This window comes from Xiphias gladius, chromosome 2 (genome assembly GCF_016859285.1).
Source record: "Xiphias gladius isolate SHS-SW01 ecotype Sanya breed wild chromosome 2, ASM1685928v1, whole genome shotgun sequence".
Taxonomy (NCBI): Eukaryota; Metazoa; Chordata; class Actinopteri; order Istiophoriformes; family Xiphiidae; genus Xiphias; species Xiphias gladius.
In genome coordinates this window covers 9,230,189-9,257,047 of record NC_053401.1, presented here as the reverse complement: position 1 = coordinate 9,257,047, position 26,859 = coordinate 9,230,189, and the positions used below count along the sequence as shown (strand labels likewise).

The 26,859-nt window shown below is 41.5% G+C and overlaps 1 protein-coding gene across 11 annotated transcripts in view; it reads right to left on the bottom strand.

Annotated features, from left to right (window-relative positions):
• The window catches only part of plxna4 (plexin A4), a 245,678-nt gene extending 219,909 nt beyond the window's left edge, over positions 1–25,769 (bottom strand). For 6 of the 11 annotated variants that reach the window (XM_040144316.1, XM_040144371.1, XM_040144380.1 and 3 more), the window contains exon 1: positions 25,665–25,769. The gene's annotated coding sequence lies outside the window, so the exon portion shown is untranslated. Of the gene's footprint in view, positions 1–15,046; positions 15,114–20,173; positions 20,244–22,464; positions 22,490–22,983; positions 23,276–24,896; positions 24,918–25,664 lie in introns of those variants that run through there. The other 5 variants (XM_040144335.1, XM_040144344.1, XM_040144326.1 and 2 more) reach the window with 5 other exon arrangements.
• Positions 25,770–26,859: the final 1,090 nt, after the last annotated feature.

Below are 26,859 nucleotides of genomic sequence, written 5' to 3'. Positions count from 1 at the left end.
ATGCAATTATCCTCCATGACGGGGGGGCAAGCTCGTTTAGCTGCTGTTTGCGTTTGCCTGCTGATCATCAGGCATCATTAATTAAAGCGTGCTATGATTCGGAGGATTTATACATCAGATGCGCGCACACACGCACACACACACACACACACACACACACACACACACACACAGGGACAGATTATTCTAACACGTAGTTTATCTTTATCCAGTTGTTTGCCATTAGTACATGCCTTTACCTTCGGCTGCGTTTTCATATGCATATTAAAATGAGGTGATACTGCTGGTAAAAAGTGATGATGTTTGAGAACAAGTGCAAATTACTGCATGACAATTAAATAACTTCTAATTATGTTGACAAAAGAGTTTATCCACCTTATATAAATAATTATTCATGCTTGCTTTGACTGATAGTTTAGATAAAAAGTTAATAGACTAGTAAAAAAATTTTGAAAGTGTGTAACATCCACAAACTAGCTAGCAAATATAGCAGATGAGATGAAAAAGGTAGAGGGGGCTTTAAGATCTGTGGCCTGAGTGTGTAGCTGAATGCTCTGGGCTAGCTGACAGATATACTTAAATACCAAACATACACAATCACACATTCGCAGCCCCATATACATCAAAGAGTGCTAACGAATTCATGATTAGCACTGCACTCTTTCCCTGACACAAACTTCCAGCAATGCTGAAACTGTGAGCACAAACAACACTCTATGTGCGCATTATCTCCATCTGTGAGATTCAAAACTGAGTATGAGCTCCGTGTTTAGAAAATAATTGGGATGTTTCTGTTTTACTGTTTCATTTTCTTTGTCCTTAAAAGCTGTCAGCAACCACCCAGGATGCTGGTACCGTGAAAGTTCATTTATATTTATAAATGTGTGGCTCCACCAAAATAGGGTATTATTGGGGAGGGGGGGACTGATTACTTCTTAGATGTGTGAGCGCCATCAGGTGAAGTTGAACTGACATGGCTACACACCAGAAATGTGCTGGTACATGGATAAAAAGTGTCATCCCACCATAAAGCAGATGACAGTTTTTCTGTTCTGTCTCTCACGCATACATTTTGGCTGTCAGAAATATTGTTCAAAACCTCAACCAAGAAACACACAACCACTTAAGTTCATAGATCAACTGATCAAAAGTGTTCTGCTTCAACTAAACTATTCTGATGCTGCAAAGTACAACAACAGTATTAAGACAACAGTATTAGGACAACAGTATTAGGCAAAGCTATTATGGATATGTCAGGAGCCAATTTGCTTTGGCAATGATTGTGCAATGGAGAGCCATGGCCAGACTTGATGATTGGAAAAAAAACAACAAAAAGCACGCCTCAACAAAATAATCTACTGCTATTTATAGTGTGTGTGTGTGTGTGTGTGTGTGTGTGTATGTGTGTGTGTGTGTGTGTGGGGGGGTCATATCCTTTTAAGAAATGACTTGGAAATGAAGAAACCTGTCAAAGTCTTTGGTAAACAGCTTAAGTTCTCACTGTGTAAAAGATGTTCAAAAATAACTATCACATTCATAAAACACACTACAAATCAAATGGGATTACGAGATTATGAGTGAGTAAGAAGTAGAGTAATTACACATAATCCTTTATTTTCATAAAGAAAAAAATACAGTTTTTTTTATCTTATCTAGGGTAATCTGTCACGGGGTGAAAGGAGGTGAAAGAATGACTGTTGCTAGAACATACATAGACAAAAATTAAAACAACTGCATAACAAGTAAGTAGACTTGAACGCAGCACAGAAGCACAACAGTGATAAAGGTTTAAGAGACAAAACAGAATGTGGAGAAAAGTAAAGTTTATAGGACCCAGCCATGCAAAGTGAAAAGGGAGAAAGGTCTGTGAGGTTTGAGAGAAGTAACAAAGATGTTAAGAGCATGTATTGCTCCAGCTACAAGAAGGTGCACTCAGTACTGAGTCCATTTGCTTACAATGGGGAGATGGAGGAAATGATGGATGGATGGACAGATCGATGTAGGATAAGAGAAACACTCATGCTTGTAGGGACAGTTGATACCAGGATCTCCATTGAGACCAAATGGAGAGTTCACATCTCTGCAGTCCTAGAGTCTACATTTGCATCCAATTATATTTACAAATTTATTTTAACATTTTGTTGATTGTTTAAAAACAAAAACAAAAATCGCCATGGACTAGGCTACAGTAGAGTAGGTAATAGAAGGTAAATTGTAGCTTGACCTTTTAACCCTCGACTAATCTGATCGAAGTCTTAGAGTTGCTCAGCAAGTGCTTCTTGTATTTCCAAACTATAAATCAATGACCAAAGGTGAGCACGCTTTTGCTTTAGGAGCTCCTAGTTGAGAAAATCAATAATACATTACTTTATCTATTATTTGAAACCCTTAAGATTCCTTTTCACTGTCAGGTTTTATTTGGTTAATAACTTCTTTGTTTTTACAATTGGGAATGGGGCTGTCAGCCACTACTCTGTCTGTTTGTGCTCCTTCATCCTGTATATTACGGGCTTGAACCTTTCAGGTTGATCGAATATCAGCTGGCAGGGTCAAGATGGTGGCTTGCTGTCGTAGTACAGGAGGTCAGTATGAGCACTGCTTTAGGCTATGTGCCTAAAGTACTACTACTAGTAGTAGCAGTAGTGGTAGTTGTAGCAGTAGTATTAAAGAAAGTATATGTATTTGTATAATTATGAGATTCAGAGTGGGACTATTACATTTACACCAAAGAGAGCAAAAACAAGAGAGCAAGAAAGCCAGAGAAAGACAGAAAGACACAGGCAAATGAAGAAAGAGAAAACAAACAGACAGAGATGTGTGTCCCAGATCAGTGGATGTACTGACTGGAGTGCTGAACCCCCCCCCAAAAAACTCACCCCTCTCCCCTGCTGAGCTCTGGCACTGATCAGAGGAATAAGCCTCACACTGCATCACAGCCACACACTGGGACTGGAGGAAAACGGTGTCCCTGCACTCATCCAGCATAATCACAATCACAAATGTAAGCACGTACGTACACACACACACACACACACACACACACACACACACACACACACACACACACACACACACACACACACACACACACACACACACACACACACACACACACACACACACACACACACACAATCCAGACCAAAACACAGCAAGACACACACTCCAACTTGACACTCCTGCATAAAAGACACACAAACACCACAAGCATACAAAGCCTGAATGCCCCCCAGCTCACACAGAAACTGGCATTATACCTTGGCACAAACAACAGTACATTATGCCCCCCTACTACAACACTGGAAAAAACCAAGTTAAACTAGAGCAAAGTAAACTGAGGCTTTTGCAGATTGCTAGTGGCTGAGGGTAAAAAAGCACAGGCCTCTGCTATCCATGCATGCAACTCAGGAGAAGCTGCAGCTCAGAGAGAACCCAAACAACAACACATACAGGACACCTTGCCTGTCTGCAGGAATAAGAGAATTAGCCAAGGGACAGAGCACAGGAGGATTCCTGACTCGCTATTACCAGTCTGACAACCTGAACGTACACAGTCCAATTATATATTACTTGAGAGTATAGACAAAAATGTATGTGCAAATGAGCATAAGTCTCCATATGAATGCAGACACATAAAAGCACTAATTCAGAGCTATCACAGGAGTAAGACTATGCTAACATAAAAAAATACACATTCCCTTAGATAAAATGGACAAACATGCGTATACCATGCAACCATGCATATCCTTAAGTGGATTAAGCTCCTTTATGTCAAAAATTGTACTTTTGTTATATCTTGAAATCATGCAATTGAACTTCTTTTCCCTTAACATACACTCAAAGAGCACTTCATAGGGACCACTTGTACACCTGCTTCTTCATGCAATTATCCAGTCAGTCAATAAAGTGGCAGTAGTGCAATTCAGTTAATGTTCACATCAAACATCAGAATGGGGACAAAAATATGATCTCAGTGACTGATCATGGCATGACTGTAGGTGCCAGACAGGCTGATTTGAATATATCTGAAATGACTGATCTCCTGGAATTTTCATGCACAACAGTCTCCAGAGTTTACTCAGAATGAGTAACATCCAACCTTGAGGCGGATGGGCTACAACAGTAGAAGACCACGTTGGGTTCCACTCCTGTCAGCCAAGAACAGAAATCTGAGGCTGCAGTGGGCACAGGCGCACCAAAACTGGACAGTTGAAACCTGGAAAAACATAGCCTGGTCTGATGAATCTGGATTTTTGCTGAGGCCTGCAGATGCTAGGGTCAGAATTTAGCATCAACATCATGAATCCATTGACCCAACCTGCCTTGTGTCAACCTTCCAAAGCTGAGAGTGGTTATGTAATGGTGTTGGGAATGTTTTCTTAGCACACTTTGGCCCCATTAATATCAATCAATCATTGTTTGAATGTCACAATCTGTGTGAGTATTGCTACTAACCATGTGCATCCCTTTATGACCAGAATTTTTGCATCTTTTAAATAGCCACTTCCAGCACGAATATCCTTGTCACAAAGTTATCTCAAAATGTTTTCATGATCATGACAGTGCGTTCAGTGTACTTCATTGGCCTCCCCAGTCACCAGATCTGAATCCTATAGACCACCTTTAGGATGTGGTAGAACAGGACATTGGCAGCGTGAATTTGCGTCTGGCAAAATCTGCAGAAAATATGTGATGCATTCATGTCAACATTGACCAGAATCTCAAAGGAATGTTTCCAACATCTTGTGGAATCCATGCCACAAAGAACTAAGTCAGTCTTGAGAGCAAAGGAATGCCCTGCACAGTATTAGTATGATGTTCCTAATAAAATGCTCAGTGAGTGTATATTTTCACTTTTTGGTGGGTATTTGTAAAAGTAGAAGCTACTAACAGTTGTTTTAATACTTATACAATAATTAAAACTATTACTTTTGGGGGAAGCTACAACCCTGGGAAATGAAAACAAACACTGAAACACTGAGAAACATCACTGAGGCTGAATTCTATTATTAGAATTTAGCCTCAGCAAAGCAAGAGAAAATTAAGATGTACAATAAATAACAGGGCAGACCTTTCATTTACACACACACACACACAAACACACAGAGACCTGTGAACAAACAAAGAAAAACTTAAATAACGATGGAGCGATCAGTTCTAACATACCTATCAGGCTAAGCTAAGCTTTGTTGGTACACAAAACAGATGGCACACTCATCTCTCTCAGGAAGGCAGTAGCAGAAAAGAAAAAAGAAGGACAGAGAGGATAGAGAAAGAAGGCGGGGTGTCCTTGGTGTTTACATGAAGTCGTGGATTAGCAGCCTGGATTACTGTCACCAGATACCCTGTCTAGATCGGGGTTAAGAGGTATAATCCACCACAGAGCTGTTGATATTACAAAGAAAGCCTATGGATTGCACAGTCAACTGGGTACATGTTATATGAATGACAGAAAACAGACCCAGACATTATGTTCTACACATGTAGCAATCAACCCAGTGTTTACAAGCATCAATATGTTTTTGATTATAAAAGCTATTATTGAGTTTTAAAATCTTCACCTAGAATTTAAGGGATATTAGTTTATACCAGACAGATTTTGTAGTGTATGGCAGCTGAAAAGCACTTACCATGAACTGACTATTCTGAGGAGGAACAATGCCATATGTGCTAACTATGACTGGACTGCATATCTTTAAGTGTCTTCTTTGGTCTGATCAGAGTTCGGTTCATGGTACACTACTAAATTACATGCAAACAGTGTTTAGTTCAAATGAAAGCAATGTATTCACAAAACATAATGATATGAAATGATTTTGAAAAGCCCAAGTTTACTTTAAATTGGAATGTTTATGATGATTCCTTGCCAACATTTTAAATTCTTCCTACAAAAGCCTGGCAAGGCAATAGCAGTATGGTTAAGGCATGGTTGAATGTTTTTTGTTTTGTTTTTTTTGTTTTTTTTAATACAGTGAGAGAAAGATCAAGGTCAAAGTGCTTCTGGCTTGGCCAGGTGCCCTGCCAAATACAACTGCCATGGTTTGCTGGTGGGAAGCCTGTGAGGGATCATGTCTTTGTTGCTCCACTAGTGGAGACCCCTACTGGTTGGTCAGGATTTCTGACCAGAACAAGGTGTGATGGTGGGTGGGATGGCATGGATGTTTGCCTGTGTTACACCCCCTTACCACTGGATATAAAGAAGTGGCTAGTGACTGTATGTATCAGAACTAACATGCTTGTCCACACATTCCCACAACAGCAGTGGGAGTTAGCAGTAAAAAAGGGGCAAAATGCAGAAAAAGTGTGTCCTGAAAAGAAACCGTATGAAAGAAGCATCGCCAAGCATAGTGAATCACTGATCCAGTATACAGTAAGTGTGTCAAGCATAAACCCAATTTCTGTGTCACATACAGTATTTTCTCACTTTCTTGCTAGATTGCTGTCTATCTGTCTGTCTCTCCTTTTCACTCTCCTGAGTGAGTCAGAGCATTTCAAAGAAGGGGTCTAGGCAATGATCCAAATAGACAACCCCTCTAGATTTTAGAGAAATAGCTGACATCTGCCCATCCTCTCTCCTCACGCAATCTCTTTCATTTTTTGCCACTCCCCCTCTTTTCCTCTTTCCCATCTGAGACATATTAATCCTCCTTAGTTGAATAGAGTTCAAACATACTCATTTTTCTAAACACTCACTCAGAGTCAGGCCCCTCCAGAATGTTTTCTGTGCAGAAATAATATCTGCATTAGGTCTTTGGTCACAACATCACAAGTGGTGTTACTACACTGCAACGAGAGTGGGGAATGACAGTCCTTGAGGGAGTACGGAACTCAAGCACTCCTTGGTTCCGAAGTAAGGTCACTCAAATCACACACACTAACAAATCTCTCGCTCTCTCTCTCACACACACACACACACACACACACACACACACACACACACACACACACACACACACACACACACACACACGCACACAAAACAGAGATTGTTGGCTTGGGCTGGGGCTTTGTGCAGTGGCTGCTGATGCAGGCTGAGAAAAGTGGAGTGAGTTATCATCAGTGCAGATCAAGGGGCTGTAATGTCATTAGGAGGACTGTTGAAGAACCCACTGGCCTGCCGTCAGCACTTCTTTCTGATTGGGTTAGAGTCTCTAACTTCCTGAATGGGAGGGGTCTCTGAGTTTGACACAGACCACATAGCAGTGACTGAAGAGGGCCATTTACAGGGTGAACTTAATGAAGCTCTGGATTCAATTATGATTGCTGAGTCCCAACAAAGACACACAAGAAACTAATCAGTGAGCATTAGGGACTGTAATAAGACAAATTATGTTACAAAAATTATTATGATTAAATAGCTTCATCCGCATGTATTAAATAACGGTGTAAGATGTTAATACATAGTTTAAAACAAAAGCAAATATTAATACAGGTTAAGTTTATGACCAATGCTGCACATCTGAGCCAAATTTTGAAACCTTCTGACAAGTAATACTATAAACAATCACTTTGTTAAGGAGTGTTTTCAAAAAGTTTTAAAATTCGAATGTGTTGATGAAGAGTGGAGCAGAGCTTTAATATATATATATTTAAAAAGAAGCGCACGTGACATATTTTGTGTTAACAAAGATGATATCTTCTCAATCCTTCTTCAAACTGCCCCCTAGTTATAGCTATGCAGTGCCATATGAGCTCATTTGGAATCAAAAGACAGATATTTTGCTGTAATTACTATAAATGCAGCCAAGAATCCTTCTTAAATGGTGTTGCTAGGCACTGTCTGACAGCTGCTTTCACAGAACAAATTCAAAGCCTCTAGCTCCCTCTTCTTTTCCATTTCTCTCTTTCTCCCAATTCCCTTATTCCCCGCGCTAACAGGCAGACAGGAATGCAGGGCCATGTAGACAAATCAGCTCTCGCTTCCATCAGCTACCGACTGGCACCATTTTAAGTCACCACACGTCCTCCCTCTCTTTCTCCATCCATCCATTCTTCCTTCCCTGTACTTCTCCTTCAAGCTCTCCCTTAGCACCCATGCCTGTATCTTTCTTTTGCCTCCTTCACCCTGTCTTTCTGTTTCATATCTGGTTTCCAATATCCCTTTTTCCTCTTGACACAGTAATTAGTTATGAGTTATAGTTTGCTTGAAGCTGGAATGACTTTGGATGTTTTGCTGCAGTATGAGAAACATTGAAACAAGACATGTCAGTGTAGTGTGATTTTGTGTGTACGCATGTGTGTTTTGGTTATAGACAGAAATGTCTTTCCTGTCTGTCAGCTTCAAGGCAGGATTTTGCTGTGGTGCTGCAAAAGAGTCATAACTGAAGTGCTTGTGTCTATCTGAATAAGAGCCCAACTCTGACATCAGCATGGCCAATATTAGCGGCCAATTGTAGTTTATCAGAGATACATCTATATCAGCATATTTTGTATGTTGGCTGATAACGACCAGAGATTTGCAATACAGAAATGCCAAAGATATCTTTGAAGTTATTAAGAAATAGCGTTGTCATTACATAGTCTGTCCATCAGAGAATACAGACATTAGAAGTTATTTTTTTAACTCTAAAATGTCCTGTTCAGAACACATCTTAGTCACAATTCTTAATCAAATTTAAGGGATCCCTATCAAGTATGTTATGTAGTAAAATCAGCCAGTTTATTTTTGTTTTCAGATTTTGCTCAACACTGACAACTATCCACACACACACACACACACACACACACACACACACACACACACACACACACACACAGTTTGCGTGGCTATCCTTGTTAGGACATTGCACTGACCTCCGTTCATTATGGGCATCCTAACCCTAACCTTAATGTAACCTCAATTCACACCTTACCCCTAACCTTAACCAGGATATCAGAAATGATGTTTTGCTCGATTAGGACTGCACTTTGGTCCCCATGAGGATTACTACTTTCCAATAAGGTCAGTGTTTCTACCGGAAAAGGTCCAAAAGAGGTAAAAAATAAATAGATAAATAAAAAACCACGTACACACACTTAGAGACCCTGTGTACATCTGGCATTATCATGTGTCTTAGATGATCGGATCACAAGTGGACAGCACTAAATAGAAGTGTAAAAGACCAGAAAGATAACTCAAACCACTTCCCAAAGTGGTCTGGGATGCATGTGACCAAATATCTTTTGTGGTGTAAACGCTAATGCATCCTGATGGTTAGACAGTAGGCAGTAACAAAATCTGAACATAACAGTTTAGCTGGACACTTTGGAGACACAGGCGTAAACGATGACGTGTCTCAGCTGTTCACTTGTGTCCGGATCACCCAAGACGCATATTAATGCCAGGTGTAAACAGGGTCACAGATAAACTTGAAGTACAAGGACACTCATTGACATAATGCCTTCCCAAAACCCCTTGTCCTAACAGGCACTGACATAATGCATTCCCTAGCTCCTTAACCTAACCTTAACCATCACAACTACATGCCTAACCACAACCCTTACCCTAACCTAAACGTATTCTAACCTGAACCCTAAAACCAAGTCTGAACCCTCAAACAGCCCTTAGAAAGTGTGTCAGAAAGTGAGGACCGGCCAAAATGTCCTCACTTTGTGAGGTATATAACTCAAACTGGTCCTCACAAAGACAGAAGTACAAGTACACAAACACACAAGCACATCAATGTAAAACAAAAAACCCCTCTAAGCAAGCATCCACATACAGACACCTGCATGGTATGAGGTTGTAATCATCAGGTAGGCAGGCCCGCTGAATTGTGGTAAGACTTGATTTCCAGCAAAGTTGACATCCTTAAAGCTCTTCTTTCACATTAGCTTTTGGCTCTTCCTCGCTCTGCCCTTTTCCCTTCTTCTCCTGCTCAGCAATATCCAAGGATGTCAGTGCCACTGAATCAGGTAATAAATCAGGAATTATAACACTTTATTTTGCACACAGTACACTTTAGGCCTCCAATCATAATAATGAGCTTATGTAAGACTATACAGTGGAGGTAATGTGACTGGGGGGAGTGAAAAGGTGATGCCCATTGAAAACATTGACCGTAGATGGGGAGATTGGGTGGAAAAAGGAGGTTGTATGATCAGTGTAGGAATTAAGCTGTCATAAGTCCTCCCTTGGAGCTTTCCCTCATTTTGGAGTCTCCGTTATTTAAGGTGGCCCTCTGTGCACAGAGCAATAAGAGGTAATGGTAAATAACTTCACTATGGCCTCCAACAGAACGGGAACCACAAATGCAGATTGACAACTACAACATTAAGCTATGCCAGTGAGCCAGTCTAAACAGTACCAGAGCTCTGGAACTGGAACACCTGAATGCAACTAAGCTATTATTAATGGTTTTAATTACACATGTTCTTTTACCTGCTATGACTACTGAAAAAAATCTGTTGTAAAACAGATATAGCAAGACATGTAGACAAACCAACAACCCCCCCCTTCTTGTACACCCTATGGGAAGGGTCTACAAGAGTTGGAGAGCTGTGCCCCAGGTTGAGACAAGCCCAGAGACTACTGGTGCCTTCGGGGAAAGCAAATGTAAATTGTACCCATATTGAATACCCTCTGATCTAAACCACTGGCATCTTGGAAATAGAAATACGAAAAACAAATGTTTATGGATCGTATTTAAATTCGGCCATACAGACAGAACAAAGGAGCCCGCAGATCTGTCAAAGGCCCACAAAATCAGAACTATCTGTTTAACCAACCACTGAAAACTTACTGCCACAATATTTCAGGGGAGCTGAAATCACAATGCCATTGACTTGACATCTCCTCAAAATAATACCTTTTGAAATAGTTGATATAACTGTTTCCACCGTTTCAATTTGCTATATGTGAACTGAGCCTTGTATTATCTTGTATGAGTCACATTCGCTTTTTACAAAATTACCCGCACTAGTCAGTAACATCCAGTAAAACTTGATCATTCACTCTACTCATAGACATAAAGACACTGCTTATACTGTCAGAAGGGTGTTTATTTCCAACTGGTTACAGCTTGTGTGGTGCCAGGGGGGAAAAAAATAACATTACTACATGCCAAAATAACTGCTTCTGAACTCGCCCTCGGCTAAATCAGGTTTTCTGGCTGAGTCGCTGTAAACAGGATCAGACCTACCCCAGTTCAGATGTTTCATCTTGACAAATCAAGCTGGTGATCACCGACCACTGACCACACCTGCAGTTTCACAGTTCCTTTTTATTCATTCTTAATATCTATGTCTTTCTCTCCCTCTAAATCCTTTTTCCAGTGACCTCTCGCATCCGCTGCTTTCCTTTTGTTCCACCCCTGCTGTTGCTGAACAGAGCTAAAGCAGACTTGACCTCTGAGATTAACTTCTTAGACATGAAAGCTCGATAATTTAGAAGGCTTTGTGGTGATTATAATAAAACATTAAACTGCTGCTTTTTCTCTGATCCCTCACTCTGTTTCTACATTTTTTTTTTCTTTTTTTAAACGTGTCGGTAGTACGCATCAAGGTGTGCAGATGTGCTCAGTATGTGAGGTGTTTGTTTGTGTGTGTGACCAAATGTGTGTGGTAATGTGTGTGCATGTGTGCTTCGTTGAGCTCAGTACAAAGGACAAGGAATAAACTATTGGACAAAAACAGACATGTTAATCCATCCTATTTTATCCCATTCCATCACACACACACACACACACACACACACACACACACACACACACACACACACACACACACACACACACACACACACACACACACACACACACACACAGAGTACCATGCACATCTGTGAGTCTCATCAGTACAGTGGTCGATTTGGTTTGCTCAAAGCGCATGGATTACAGCTTTCCCTTATAATCCATAGTGGTGATGAAGAAGAGTCTTAAAGATCTCAGCTCCTGGTTTACTACGCACAGCTGTAATGAGGTCACTCAACTGACCTGTAGTGTCCTTTTAAATTGCTATTTCCTTTGTTTTTTCACATTTAACTGCCAAATTACTAAAGTATATTATATTCTGGGAGAAACTTTTATTCTTCATCAAGGCATGAAAAGCCAACTCTGCCTTGCTCTTAAGTTTGCAGCTGCCTCAATTAGAAAGAAAAATGTGAATCCCAACTCTTCTTCTTCTTCTTCAAAAAAAAATATATATATATGTTTGTCATACTTTGTCATCCTGTTCATATGCCCATCCAGTGTAAATTACGTAAGTATAGGCCATGTGAGATAGATGGAGAACGTGGGACATATTAGCGAAGACAGAATGTCTACACCTGCAGAGACTTGCAGCCCTTCAGTAATGGTCTAAGAGAGCTGAAAAATGAGCAGTTTGACAGGATGTGTCAAAAGTGCCCTTCCAGCAGCTGAGATATCCCATTTTTAAACACGAATGGTGCGGTATTATAACTACTGCCTGTGAAAGAGCAGAGACAGAGAGAGAAGAAGAAACTGCTGGAATGTTAAATAAGCAGAGGTGGATAAGTGCATGTGTCATTTCCCTAAAAGGTCAAAGTAAAAAAAGAGAAAGTCAAGAGTCAATGATTTGACATAGTTCATAGTTTGGTAGCTGTTCATGGGAACTCTCAAACTAAAGACACAAAACATTCATAGACATTCCGCGCCAAACACAATGAAAATGAAGGGGGTGCTGAAAAGGGTAATGCACACACCAACACAGAGCCTATATGTTAACCTATATATTTCTCCTGCACCCTTTGCTGTTTTTGACTGCAAAGGGAAAGGTCAGAGGTCAAATGCTGCTAAATCAAATAGTGTAAACTGGCAGGCCAATGGAGGTGATGCCCTTGAATTGATGAAAGCATTTAAGCAGTACATAAATACAGAAGCACTATCAGAAAACATGATTTAATACTCAAAAATTATTGCATGTTTCTCAAACCATCTGTTGAAAAACAAATATACAAAGAAATGGATTATTTAGAATCCATAAGTGAGTTAAAGATAAGGTCTTTAAGTATCCCCCATTATTGTACATTTGGTCTATGCCATACTTTATAAAATTAAAAAGGCATTTGTGTTGCATGTGCACCCTTATAGCAGCAAACATTTAAACAATATATGCTGTTAGAGTTGATTTCGTGTTTTCCTTTGGAAACTAATTATATTCAAATAACTATTTAATATGTGGATAGTTACGAGAGAGAGAGAGAGAGAGAGAGAGAGAGGGAGGGAAAGAGAGAGAGAAAGAGAGAAAGTCTATTCAACCATTAATCTGCACCAAAAGCCTAATGTCAGCATCACACTTGGTCTATGATGTCCTGGCGCACAAAAAGGCATTTGAGAGAGGGAAGGAAGAGAGGTCTACTGGGACGAGGGCCATGATTAAATGATTCACAGACTCATAAATCTACTCTGTCATCATTCTGGAAGAAGCTACAGACTCATTCACATTTTACATTACTTACATACATGCACACATAGATTACAAACCACAGGCCATGTAAAACATCTCAGACACAAAATCCCCACTGCTACAGGATCCCTTTGGCTTTGTACACTATTATCACACTGCCCACTACAGAGACATGGCATAACTTCTTTTCAATACATTTCCTGTGAGATGTGTAAATGTACAAACTTCAAAATTACAAAAAAGTGTTGCGCAACAGGTTTGTTTCTGAGTTGCTGCCACTGGCTGTTGGGTAATGTGCGTGGCCTAACCCAGGTTTAAGAGAGTGCCACTACATAGCAAAACAAAACACAGCTGTCACTGGTTTTAAAATGTTGTGTCCACATCAAGAGTATCGCTACAGAGCACTAGGGTTGTCGATTCTTCCACTTAAGCAAGTTTTGGGCTTGTATTTTGTTTGCAACCCTTTTCACTAAAAAAAAAAAAATCACTCAATCATAGACTGGGCTAGTTTTTTTTTTTTACAGAGCAGAAAAACTCATTTGCCAGGAAACTGGTTGTCAAAGGAGATGACAGGTTGAGCATAGGTCTTTAGGGTCAAGGCTGAGTTTGTCTATGGAGATGGCCTTTTTACCAATTCAGCAGCCAGTATAAATTATGTCCACATGTGGCCACTTGTTCTAGAGTTCCCCTTGGTTGATCATTAGATTATAAACATCGCCAGCACTCAGGATGCATGGCTGCTGTAACAATAGCAAAGTCCCCTCAGTCATATACAGAAATACTGCTGCAAAGACATGGCAGGTGCTTAATTAGGGTACATACATATACTTGGTGTGTCTGAGATTATTCCAGTGTAACATTGATGACTTTATAGAGGCTAATTATTGAAACCTATCAGTACAATTTCAAGAGTATACATGAAAATTTAATTTGCTTAAAAGGAATCACACAGCTGACAGTTTGACATCAAGTAGTATATTCCGACAACATTGGCGAATATCAGCCCAAAATCTGTCTGTGAGCCATTTCGCAAACAGAGTTGGGTAAACTGAGTTCATGCAGGTTTACACTCCATTACATGCCTTTCGACAGCCCCTCCCTCCCCTCAAACTTCCCCTATCCTTTTAACTCCATCCCTCAAAGCCTATGGCATAAACACATCAGACAAGCTTTCTAGCCAGCCGTCATTCACATTGGTAAGTGAGAGGATGCAAATTGTTATCCAGCATTTTACCCCTCTTCCCTCCTCTCCTCCTCCCATGCTTTCGTCTCTTGATAGTTGGTCATGGCCGTTTTCATACTTTGATTTTCTGCAAGCTTTACCTCATCGCATTGCTTTCCCAGAGACATGGAGAAAAACCTCTTACACACTGACTTACACATAGACACACACACACACACACACACACACACACACACACCCAGCACATAAATATCTGGTTGCCAGATTTGCCGATGGGCCCAGAACAACCCAATCAATGCTCAGCTGGAAGGACTGCCGTGACAATGCAGAACGGATGGACACAAAGAAAGGGGAGTGAGGGAAGGAATGAAAACCTCTCTCAGAACTTGTGCTTTCTCCACAGTTACATTTGTAGACTCAGAGAGAGAGAGGATGGCATTTTTGTGAGCCAACAGAAGAAAAAACGTCAGAGGGAGGATGCTTGATGCAATACAACAAAAAAAAAAAAAAGTGTCTCACCTTTCCTCTTCTAGTCTGTCATCTGAGAATTGGAGCTGTGCTGATGTCTCCAGCAACTCCCAGTCCTCTGTGTGGGAGGTGGCAGAAGGAGAAGATGTGTTCTCAGTACTGAATGGCTTGGTTGTAACAGCCAAAGTTTGTCCATACAGATACTACTCGGCATCTAATTGCAAAGTTATTAATTTGAAAATCGTTTAAATGCTCCACTCTCTATGTTTTCCCATTTCCCCAGGTGAAATTATTTGTTGATAAATTAAATAGTTGATTAACATAAAATTAATAAATTAATCAATTAAGAACTAATAATTAGCTTAAATTGTCTCTCTCAAGGGGGGCAAGACACAAGGTGCAAACCACTGGTAACACTCAAGAACAGAAAAGGCCAGATTCGATTTTGCCAGAAAACGACTAAAAAAAAAAAAAGAAGAAAAAAAAGAAGACTGTCCAGTTCTGGAACAAGATTCTTTGGACATGATTAACTTGTACCAGAATGATGGGAAGAGAAGAGTATGGAGAAGGATAGGCTTATCATCTAAAGCAATAACATCATCTGTCAAACATGGTGGAAGCAGTGTTATTGCATGGACATGTATGGCTAACAATGGAACTCGGTCACTGGTGTTTATTGATGATGTGACTACTGATAGAAGTAGAAGGGCCCAGTTATTGTCGTATGAAAGGTCAAACGTCCATCACAGTGTCAACCAATCACATCTCTTTACTGCCTCCTGCTATTTTTTTCAAGGGAAGCGCAGCAGTGAGGACAATTTCTTTGGAGGGGATTTTCAGTTGACAAATCATGTTGCCATAGAAACACAATTAGTTGGTGGCAGGTAAGAGTAGTGCGGGTCACTACAGTGGAAAGATTTTATAGGTCCTCCCTATGCTGAACCGAACGGGGATGCAGTAAGCTTTGAGTGTAGAGTTTAGATGATTCTCAATCCTAACAATTGTCAAAACAGCTGAGGGAGTGGAAAAGAATGACACAAATCAAACATGTGTGTCAGACTTAAGGAATGGTACCATGTGTGAGTGAATACACACTGCAGATTAGCCAGGTCTATGATTCTCCAGTTTGGGGAGAAAAAGAGAGGTCTGCTGGGGTACGTGGCAAAACTTTCACGTTCCGGTGCAGTCACCCCTTTCCTGGAAGGTTTAATCACAGCAATCAAAAGTCAGTGTATCAGTGATGAAAGTCAGAGACTGAACAAGAATAACAAATGCAACATGTCTTAATCCAGGGGAGCGACAAACTTCTCCCAAGCACTTGGCAAGAGTGGGGCCCTGGCTAAGAGTCAGTCACTGAATTCACAGACACAAGCCATCCCAAATCCCATCAACAGAAGAAAAAAAAAAATACTCAAGGAAGACAAAATCCCAAACTCAAAAGGCAGTAGCACGCAGAAAGAAGAAGAACACAAAAACACTGCGCAAGTCTTGTTAAATCTCTCTGTAATATCCCCAACATTATGCTGCTAGACTATGATATATCCTTAGGGGGGGAGTCGGGGGGGGCAGGAGAAGGTGGGATGATGTAGGGAGGGTATGTAAGCTAAGCACACCCCCACCCCCCACCCCCACCACACCACCTTCTGGCAATAGCGCAGCAGGTGTCCTCCCTGAGCCCACTGTTTCACAATTACTGTAGTAAAACTGCATATTGATGCCCCCTGACACCAGTGTCACTTGGAGCAGACAGGAAATGAGAGAGACGAGACAAGAAAGAGTGGTACAGAGTGTATGTATCATTCACTTTAAATCCTCCGGTCATCCGAAGAGAGGACCCCTCCTGCTAAGAAACATTGTACTGTAAAAATATAGTAAATCAAACATAGTAATTACATTCTCAGTGTTGTTTACTGTCAATGTTGCTCAATGAAGCCATTCCTGCCTTAGTGTGAAAACACTTGTCAATCATAGTAGCACTACACTTGAGCATAGTAACTATTTAACCAAGTATTTCAACAGTAATACTACGGTCATTTTGCATGGCAATTGTTAGTATTGGTCACAGTCTTTTTTTCACAGCTTGTAGACAGCTTAATGAAAGCTTTGTGCATGCATGTACCAAAACCTTTTAAAGTGACACTAGTGTGACTTTATTATTTCTGAGGAGAGGTGGTCCTGATGAATTCTTACAACCCTAAATAAATCCCTGACCTCTTTTAGCACCTAGCGCCATAAGCACCGATCCTCTTTTCAAGTTGAAACAAGTTAAACTTTTCTGAAACACATTATCATTAATGTGTCTCCAGCGCTCCTACAACAAATAAGGTTAAAGCAGGGCTGGGACCAGGGTGGAGTGTCAAGAGCACTGCAAACCCTAATGCTGCTACTGAAGTACAACACAGAAGAACTGCATGCTTAGGCAACATAGTAAAAAAGCACGGTCTGTTCCTGCAGTCTCGCTTAAAGAAACACTGAAGAGAGATACAAAAAACAAACAAAAAAAAAAAAAAAACAGGTCATTTGTTGCTTGTAGGTTACATGATAAATATTGAGAGCCTTGAGGTGTTGACTGATGTGGATTAATAAAATGTGTCTGCATGCATGCATACTTCAGCATGCGTGCCCTTACTTCTTTGCGACAGGCAGGATGAAAACAGAATTAATCCTTGCGTGGACTTAAGGCGTTGGCGCGGGAGCAAATGAGAGCGAGTGAGAGGGGGGAAAAAATGCCCCGAGACTGTCTGCAATTTTCTCATCATTGCATGCATCTGAAACAAAACTAATTTACTGCTTGTCATGCTCAGCTTGGCACACACAAACATAAGAGCCAATATGCCACAGCGTGTCATCTGCCGCTGCATCAAAGAGAGCTGTTTATATATCAGACTAACAGCTACATATGAATCATAGAGACCTGAGAGAAACACTTGACATGGCCTTATCAAAAGAAAAAGTCTGGCAAACCCACTGAAACATAGGTGACTTTCCACATCTCCCTGGTTCTTATCTGAAACGGCAAAATCCCATGTCTTCCTCTCACTTTATATCCTCCCTAATAGGTCATTCCAATGTCACAACAGTCGGGATTTTTTTGCCCAACACCACACACAAACATACACACAGATAAAGCTATGTGCTTGGGAGAAAGATATGGGAGGAGAGAGCTGAAGGCAGAAACATTCAGAGAGAGAGAAGGATTGAGAAAAAAGATGAAAGAAAGCATGAGAGATGGCTTTAGGGAGAAAATGAAAGTGGTGCATCTGTGATATAGTAGCATGTACATGTACTGGGCCCCATTGTAAAAGCACGTGACAGCTTAATAGGACTCTGGCTGCCAACGTTTAAAAAGAAGTTCTGAAAAGCAGGATGTGTGTGCACACACACAAACACAATTCTATGTATCTTCTCTGTCGGCGTCACACATATGCTGAGTAAACTATTCAGAAGAGAACAAAGGCTCTCATTAAACTGGATGCTGTGACGTGTATTGATTCCTCCCAACAGAATTTACAACGCCTATTGTTTGGAGATCCTCCCTTCAGATCTCTGCTGTCATTGTTGTGGCAAACATCAATATGTAGCTCTATGGTGCATTACCAAAGGGTTAATTTCATACTTCTAAGCAATTATTCTCTTAATGTAGCAGAGAATCCTTCCCTCCTAATTGGAATTTAGATGAAACCATCAAGCCCTCAGTCAGTGATATCATCTTTCTAATGTCTAATGTCTTTCTAAGTGTCAACTAAAACATAATAGACTTTGAATCTTACATAGCACACCAAGTTTGAAGCCTAATTGGAGTCAAGTACACATAGACAAGATGACAAAGACAGATGTTTTATGTTGCCAGGTCTAAGAAAAGTTTAACTGAATGAGTGTAATTCAAAAATTAATTATACATTATTAAAATGCTCATCCTAAAACAAAAAACCTTTAAATCACTTTCCAACCAAGCCAACACACTATACATTGTGGCAGCTAAAAAGAAAAAAGGAGTAGCAACCCAAAAAATTATACATTCAATTATATAATATCCCTGTAGCCATAGTTAAGAATCATCTGTCTGACTGTTTTAAAATATGGGAGACAGATTATAGTGGGAACAACAGTTGGCGACGTGGAAATACAATTTGCAATCTTCTCTATGCTGTTTGGTGGCATGAGACCTGAGACCTTCTAATTGGACACTAGCCTGTGGCTGGTAGTCCTGTCACAGCCCAGAGGGGCGTGAGTATGTGTGTGAGCGAGAGAGGAAAAAGAGGGAGACATCAAGTGGGAAAGAGAGCAACAGAAAGAGAATGAGAACAAACAGAGAGCTCCATTCAGGTCCAACCCACAGACACATCATTCAGTTTGACATGACGATACGTCTCTGTGACCAGAGTATTCATATAGGCCTCGCCAGGCAAGTCACAGATGCATCATTCACACCCACACACAGACACACAAACACACTTCCGCCTGAGTCCTGCCTACACTGCTACCAGGCATTTATATCACCACAGAGAATCTTTCTAAGATTCCCCATTCATATTCATTCACAGTTTTTCCCTTGACATGAACACATTGCAGAGGCTTTCTATGAGCTTACTCTTTTAAGTGCACTGCCCCCAAAATGTAATGAATGCCTTTACAGCCAAGGTTGGAGCGAGAGTTTATCCATTAGCAAGCCATAATATTGACAAGGCCGCGCTCTCCGGGTCCAAACTCCAGCCTTGTAGCCGTAACATTGGCCAACAGACGGGGTAGTATATCAATGTGAGGTGCATACAGGCCGATAAAGGCTGCTGTTCCAATCCTATAGGCAGGCTTTGATGGACAGCACACAGGGAGAGAGGGAGGAAGGGGAGGGAGGGAGAATGAGTAGTGCCAAGTGCTCTTAAAGCATTTAGGAGTTAAGGACTGAGCTGGAATTTGGTGAAATGACAAGGAGGCAAAACACAGATGAGATAGGATTATCAAACTGCTCGAGGACTAAATATTTTTCCCTTGAGACCTTGAAAGCAGTACAAAACATACACATAAACACACTATAAAAAAGGACAAGCACACAAATTTGAAACATCAGGAATGAGCTGACACACACATTAACACTGAAAAACAGGCAAAGACACACAGGCTTGCTTGGCAGCCCAGGTCACACTGACACAGAGAAGCAGATGAACTTCAGCCACTTACACTTTGCCCTGTACGCAAGCTATTTTCCTTTGCCTCATTGTCACAGGCAGTTAAAACAACAACTAATGCACCACACATCAACCAGCAGCTTCTAATGATTTTTTGTTAAGGTTGTTTTCAGCTGCCCTTTAAAAAATCACAAGGCTTTCGTGCCAACACAGATTCTCTCAACATAAAAACCATAAAATCCAATAATCTAATAAATGTTTTTTCGCAACCACTCCACAGCACATCTAAACACATGTAATTGTTTTGAAGCATCATCTATGGGATGATGATTTTTTTAATTCCAAAAGTAAAATTTGAATTATGTGCTAGGAAACATGTCTGTTTAATTAGCCAAAAAAACACATACACATAATATAATTGTGTCGTTGAAACAAAATCAAAATTGTTTTCAATGAAAAGCCTATGGGATCAGTCTATCCACTGCACCAGCCTGTGAAGCCACACTGCCCCTCATGGATTTTCCAGCATATAGCCTTGTACCCTCAGCTGCGCTCTGTTGAGTGCGCGTTAAATAAGTATGTAAGCCTTTTGGTGAGATCATCAAAAACACAAATAAGAATGTATAATTGCTGTGCTTATGAGATATTTGCATAACAACAATAACACAATGCTGTATATTAAGTATAGGATAACAGAAAATAAGGATTGGAGGGGCTACACTGAATTGATACATTGACTCTGGAGTGCAGGTGGATAGAGGGAGAAACCGGCAGAGGGGCTCAGAATCCTCAGTGTGACTGCTGTACTAGGGATCTGCATTTTGCATAGACTGGAGCAGCTACTTTCTGTGTATGAAGTGCAAGAGAGGGTGGGAGCAGGGGAAGTGAAGGAGGAGGGAGCGATGGAGCAGGAGAGAAACAAGTGAGAAAAAGTGTATGAACCACATTTGGAGTTAAAGACCTACATCACAGTACATGGCTGAAGCAGAGCTACAGTTTATTAAAAATAGCCTGTACTGTTATGCTATTTAAATGTATAGAAATCAGTTCAACCTCCAACAAACCTTCCCATTCGAATATAGATGACACTGATGCCGGGAAATGACCCACAGCTACGCTGAGCCATAGTTAATGATTACCCAAGTGTACAACTAGAATGTAGGCAAAAAAAACCAATGTGTTGATAAAGTAAGATATTGTTTACAGAACCAAATGCATCATTTTAAGACAGTGTTTACCACATTAAACTTTAAGTACGGAGGAAAAATTGCTCATCATCGCTCATCACCATTTCTCTCGGCTTAGTCTCTGTGGCATGACTCCACAGGAAAAGTGCGGCGCAATCGAGAGGAAGGTGATCTATATGAGTGTCGACTGTCCAAACACCTCTCAGCAAATGAATATCACCTAGTTTGTCAGACGGCAATTTAGTGAGTGAACTGTTTAAGTTTGCTTTCAGTAAGTCAAGTTGGGTGTATAATATACTCAATACAGAAAGACTTGAATGACATAAACTAGTTGTGTGCGTGCAGTTGCCTCTTTACTTCAATATCAAGGCAAAAATCCTTCGCATAATCTTTTTCAATAATCTGTAAAATGAACTAGTTTAACCTTTAATTTGCACCCATCATGTGACCCTGTGAGGAATTTTATAGTAATACTATAGGTAACAAAAAATCCCATGGCTTAATTCCATGGCTCACATTAAACTCAGGAGCCCACTAAGTCCCCGTAGAGATATGTTTTCAGTTAACATGGAGTATCACCCAAAGTAAAGCCCCTCTTGAGCCGCTACGCCTGAACCACATCGGTCAAGTTCAAAAGCTCTGAGAAGGGACGATCATATCCCAGCGCTGCTGGGAGCCAGGTGGGGAGAAATGTGACAGTTGGACAAGTCTGCATTAGGCAACCGGCGTTTTTCCACAAATTATGAGACGGGAGACATACCTACTCTTAAACAGTAACCGTGCAGCTGCACTGAGCGTTTCTAAAAATATTGTCACACTTTGGCTACAAGGTGAGGTTCAAAAGGCAGAAATACGAGAAAATAATTCGTGGTGACTGTGCATCCGTGAAACGTTTGGAAAGGTCCTCCGTAGTACCGCGCCTGAATAGTTTTAGGCTACATCAAATCATGCCAAAGTCGATCCCTGCAGATGCAGGGTATGCTCTAAAACGGCATGTGTTCGTCGGTGTGGTTCACAATGCTTTCCCATCAACCTCGTCATTTGACATGTCGCGGGAATTGCAGTTGCTAAGCATCCTGACAAAACCATGTGTGGTGTAATAAAATAGTTTTGTCCATTTCCATGTTTTAGAGCCGAGATACGACTGAAATCCCACCTGCAGTCCACGGGAGCTACGCGCCACTGAATGCTAGTCCCTAGGCACCGGGTTTATCACCGAAGACGCTGCATAAATCCGAGACGGAATCCCCGACAAAATCTTTCTGTTTTTAACCTTCAGAGTTAAACACTGCGAGAGGAATAAGGACAATGTGGGCATGCAGCTTTCTCCGGCTCGCCGTGGATGGAGGGTATGAATGGTATGAAGCGCCAAACGGAGGGAATCCAGTCAATATAGGGTCCCAAGTTGAGAGAAATAGCAGGTCATTAAAATGTTCTCGATTCTCCACGGGGCTAGTTATACGGTCCAGATGGACAGGTTCGGAATGAAACCCGCCCCAACTGCCGGAGTGCGCAGAGCTGGCATGGCGCAGCTAGAACAGGTGCAGCACGCCTGGAATCACCTGGCTGGTGCAGTGGCAACCTCTTACCCAAAACCTGGCTATAATGGCACCGGGCCACACTCAAATCGGTCCTGACTGTAGCGACTAACGCCGTGACAACCCTCTTTCCTTACCTGTAATCTATGCAGATATCACCTCAAAGCCGCAGCCGCATCAACACTGCGGATAAGAGGCACGTCCAGAGCAATCTCCAACTCCTTTTACTCCCCCCAAAAATGAGAAATGCTTAGAATAACGTTATATCCTGATCAAACGACTTGTCCACTTTAAATCCCCAATCTGTATGTAGTTGGAAGTCGATTCCCGCTCGGGAAAAAGAAATAGCAGCAGACTTCCAGCAGCATCCCCGATCAGCAGGACTCTACTACGCCGCTCTGTGCGCACTGAGACCCGTGAGCTGCACCTTCCATCGCCCGGCGAGGACGCACTTGGTATGCCGTTGGAAAAGCCGCTGCGCCGTATGGGATACCGCAGGAGGCTGTGCTTGTGTGCGTGTGTGCGTGTGTGTGTGTGTTTGTGTGTAGAGAGAGAGAGAGAGCGTGAGTGTATAGATGTGACTCAGTGCGGCGCTCCTGCTCAACTGAGGTGCTGAGGGTGCTGCGACGGAGTGCGAAAGAGAGAGGGGGAGCGCGGGAGGGACACAGAGAGAGAGAGAGAGAGAGGGAGGGAGAGAGGGAGAGAGGGAGAACGACGGGCTGCCTCGGAGTTTGCAGCTTCGCAGCTGATCTTGAGGCTCGGGAGGGACTGAGTCAATGGCGCTTCGCCCGTCGCAAAAGTCGACTGTTTTCACCAAGGATCCTGACTCACCAGCGGTAACATCTCGGATCTGGAGGGGGCCACGCTTTGGTTACATTTTTAAGTCCCTGGCAACTGTCCTAAAAGAGGCTTAGTGCGCATTAATGAGCACTATAGGCTACAGAACAATGTCCAGCTCACAAGCCATTTATTACCATAATCACGATTATGATCGAATTTCATTTAAAGACAAGGCGCCAGTTGAAGTGAGATTATTCTGCTGGTGTGTGTGTGTGTGTGTGTGTGTGTGTGTGTGTGTGTGTGTGTGTGTGTGTGCAGGTTCACGTTGATTTTATTTTTTTTTGGACAGCATCTTTAAACAACTTCACAGACCGCAAAGTTGATTGTTCAAGTCTAACAGTTCCAACCTTTGACGGGTATTTTTCACCAAAGAAAGCAGGGATAAAACAGGGGATATGAGATTAAACAGATTTGATGCCTTGTTAAAACTATAGGTTTATGCAGTGAGGTACGGGTCCCGCAGCCAGACGAAGGTTTATGTAATGCATTCATCCAGCTGAGAATGGGATTTGGCAATGCCAAAGGGGAATTTACACAAATGCGCTACAATACCGGGGTGAACTGATCAGATCATCGGATTTGAATATCTAATCGCAGGATCATTTATAGATAGAGATTAAGCAACACAGCAACATAATTGCGACACTTGCATAGTTTTAGGGGATTAGAATCTGCATTTTTGTTCTTTGATGATCTTTTAACATGCTTCAGGACTGTATCCTCCCCCCATACTTTTAAGCAATTAATATTCTAAAAGCCTAATTATGTAATCATGTCTTTAACGAAATAAGCAGTGTGGGGGTGGGGCAATAATGCCTTTTTACATAAAATAGGCTATTAAGCCTACTCCTTATCTCCATATTAAGACAACTCAAAACAAATACATAAACATCAGCACAGCATTGCGCGCAATACCGAGTCATGTCGAGGGTTCTTTTAATTCCATCTCATGAGAATTTCCAAAGATGAACCCAGTTGGTCTGTAATATTAGTTTTTCCAAATAGTCAGTGACAGGATGTAGAGTTTTACGACCTGGCAATGAGCTGAATATAAACAACTAAATGAAAGGGGGAAAAAAAAACAACTTTGTGAAAAAAAATTATTCAAATGAACTGTGAGAATAGAGTGGGAGCATGCGCGTCCTGACCACTTATTCTGCATCCCTGGATCTCGGAGGTAGAACGGGGGGGGGGGGGGGCGCATCCGTACCTGCTGCAGCATCCTCTCAATCCCTTGGTCCCTTAGTCCCTCTTTCCCTCCGTGTCTCTCTCTCTCTCCCCCGCGCTCTCCGGTCTCCACTTCCCCCTTCGGCTTTGAAACACTGCATCATAGCCCCACCTACAGGCCACGGAGTCTCTGGAGCCACCGGCACTGAGAAGAATGCAAAAAAAAAAAAAAAAACCAAAGCAAAGTGCACCACTGGCTCCGTCGGGCTCTGCGAGCATTTAATGGCCACAAAAATCACATCATTTTTGGAGGTTTTAACAAGACGCTTTACACGGACAGCTGTAAAAAAAAAAAAAAAAAACTGTAATAAAAGATACTCATATCATACAAACAGCGCAGAGAGGCCGGGACAGGTAAGTGCTACGTTATCATCTGCTGCCTCGGGAGGTATTCGTGCTCGTGATATCGGGTGTTTAAGAACAGGACAGAAGCACGGCGGAGACTTTCTATAAAAAGGTCAAAATGAAATACAACTGAACGCCTGGCAATATTACAGGAATGTCGGTCATAGCACCGTAACTCGTCTCCTGCGTGGGGAAGGAGGACCAAAAAGCCAGAGGAACAAAAAAATAAAATAAAATTTAAAAAAAATAGCAGCAAAACGGCTAACAACCGTCACTGAGAGCTCATTTAGCTTGCAGGTACGCAAACCATAACCGACGAGGCGCGGAAGTAACTGTCCAAAACAGGAAGCTCCCGAAAACCACCAACATTTACATTTAAAACAAAAACAAAAAGAAACTTACTTACCTCGAATATTTTACACAAGGAGTAAACTCTGGCGCTCAAATGCATCTCTAGCATGAATTTAAACTCAAGTTGAGGTGTTAAAAGTTACCAATGTTAAGGTTTAAGACAACGCAGTGATTGTAAACAAAGGGGCAAGTGTCACCACTAATTAACTCCGGCTTGGAGTCACGTGACTGCAATCTCGCGCACCTGTGTGTGTGTTTTTTATTTTTTTTATTTTTTTATTTTTTATTATTTTAGGCTCACTTCGGAAGCTACTACGGATAAAAACGTACATTTGCCAGTTGATCGCTGGCACATTACGGGACCCTGTAGCAGGTATAAAAAAAAAAACACACCAAAGCAAAGTGCACCACTGGCTCCGTCGGGCTCTGCGAGCATTTAATGGCCACAAAAATCACCGTGACTTTTGGGAGGTTTTAACAAGAAGCTTTACACGGACAGCTGTAAAAAAAAAAAAAAAAAACTGTAATAAAAGATACTCATATCATACAAACAGCGCAGAGAGGCCGGGACAGGTAAGTGCTACGTTATCATCTGCTGCCTCGGGAGGTATTCGTGCTCGTGATATCGGGTGTTTAAGAACAGGACAGAAGCACGGCGGAGACTTTCTATAAAAAGGTCAAAATGAAATACAACTGAACGCCTGGCAATATTACAGGAATATCGGTCATAGCACCGTAACTCGTCTCCTGCGTGGGGAAGGAGGACCAAAAAGCCAGAGGAACAAAAAAATAAAATAAAATAAAAAAAAATAGCAGCAAAACGGCTAACAACCGTCACTGAGAGCTCATTTAGCTTGCAGGTACGCAAACCATAACCGACGAGGCGCGGAAGTAACTGTCCAAAACAGGAAGCTCCCGAAAACCACCAACATTTACATTTAAAACAAACAAAAAAACTTACTTACCTCGAATATTTTACACAAGGAGTAAACTCTGGCGCTCAAATGCATCTCTAGCATGAATTTAAACTCAAGTTAAGGTGTTAAAAGTTTCCAATGTTGAGGTTTAAGACAACGCAGTGATTGTAAACAAAGGGGCAAGTGTCACCACTAATTAACTCCGGCTTGGAGTCACGTGACTGCAATCTCGCGTACCTGTGTGTGTGTTTTTTATTTTTTTTTTATTTTTTTGGCCTCAATGACCAGAGGCTCACTTCGGAAGCTACTGCGGATAAAAACGTACATTTGCCA